We start from the raw sequence: 1,780 nt of genomic DNA on the forward strand, positions 1-1,780 counted from the left end.
GGGACCGGAGCCGGAGACGCCGAGCGACGCCCGCCGCCGCTCGGACGCGGTCACGCCACCCGAAACCGGCCCCGGACGGGGGGGAACCGGCAGCGCGAGACCGCCGAGGGCGCCAGCTCGCCGGGGCCCCGCTCTGGGGCCTGGGCAAAGGGAAAAGGGACCGGGAGGTCCGCAGCGGGCCCGCGCCGCAAGAGGCGCCGCCGCCGAGCCGCGGCAACGCGCCCGCACAAAACCCCCGGCGGGGGCGAAGCGCCCTGGGCCAGCCCCCGCCGCGGGGGCTCGCCGCCCCCGGCCCGCGAGAAGCCCGCGCTTCAACGCGCCGCCGGGGACGCCCGTGGCGAGGCGAGGCGCGGGCCGGACCACGGCCGACCTCGCGCGGTGGGCTCTCTCCGGCCGAGCGCTCGGACCGCAGAGAGGGGGGGGCAGCAGAGTCCCCTCCCCGGCCCGGCGGGCCCCCGGAGGACGACGAGCGCGACGACGGCGGACCTAGCCAGAGGCATTGCGGGGGCAACCCCCGCCCCTCTGAAGGCACCCGCCCGCCCCCGCGCTCGCCCCCCGCATCCGGGGGTGGCGCGCCGAGCCGCCCGGGTCTTTAAACCGCCGCCCGGCTTCCTCCGCGGTAGGGCAAGGCCGCGGACGAAGGCGCGGAACGCTAGGTACCTGACCCTGGGGTGAGGGAAACCAGACTTAAGGCCCCGCGGGGGTGCCTCCCCCCACTGCCGCCGTCGGGGGGAGCGTCCGCCCGCGGGGGCCGCGCCCGACGTCCGCCGCCACCACCGCGCCCCTGGCCTGGCCCGAGGCCCGGGGTTTCCCTCAGTCAGCCGGCGCTGCGCTCGGGGAGGAGGGACGCGGCTGGGGACGCCCATGCCGCGCGCTCGCCGCGCGGCGAGCGCCCGGCTACGGCGGCCCCGGCGGCGGTCCGGCACAGGGCCGGCGACGACGGCGACGCGGCTGGGCGGGCCGAGGGCCCGGGAGAGCCCGCTCGACGACACCCGCGCGGACCGGGAGCATCGCTCGGGCGCCGCCCGATGCCCGTCCAGCGGGAAACGACTGAAGCAGGAGGGGCACAGGCCACGCCGAGGTCAACGCGGCGCCCGCGCGGTGGCCGCCCAGCGCGCCCCCCCGGCTCCCAACGACCCGATGGGGTCCCAGCCGGCCGTCGCCGTCGCCCGACCCGCGGATCCCCGCGCGCCCGCCGAAAGGGGACTCCCCCCTTTCCTCTCGCCTGCCGGGCGCGCGGTGCCCCAGAGGGGGCTCCGGGAAAGGCATGCCCGGCGCCGTGGCCCGGAGTGGGGTGGGGGCTCGGGGGGTCCCCGCACGCGCGGAGGCGCCCCTTCTCCCCCCGACACCCCTCACACCGCACACGCTTGGGCTCACGGACGGCCCGGGCGGGAGCGTTCGAAGCCAAGCCGCCGCCGCGCCGCGCGGCACGGAGCGCGGCTTCGGCAGCCCTCGGTAATGATCCTTCCGCAGGTTCACCTACGGAAACCTTGTTACGACTTTTACTTCCTCTAGATAGTCAAGTTCGACCGTCTTCTCGACGCTCCGGCAGGGCCGTGGCCGACCCCGCCGGGGCCGATCCGAGGACCTCACTAAACCATCCAATCGGTAGTAGCGACGGGCGGTGTGTACAAAGGGCAGGGACTTAATCAACGCGAGCTTATGACCCGCACTTACTGGGAATTCCTCGTTCACGGGGAACAATTGCAATCCCCGATCCCCATCACGAATGGGGTTCAACGGGTTACCCGCGCCTGCCGGCGGAGGGTAGGCACAAGCT

This window comes from Melanerpes formicivorus, unplaced genomic scaffold, assembly GCF_026170545.1.
Source record: "Melanerpes formicivorus ecotype bairdi unplaced genomic scaffold, bMelFor1.0.p_v2 SCAF_632, whole genome shotgun sequence".
Taxonomy (NCBI): domain Eukaryota; kingdom Metazoa; phylum Chordata; class Aves; order Piciformes; family Picidae; genus Melanerpes; species Melanerpes formicivorus.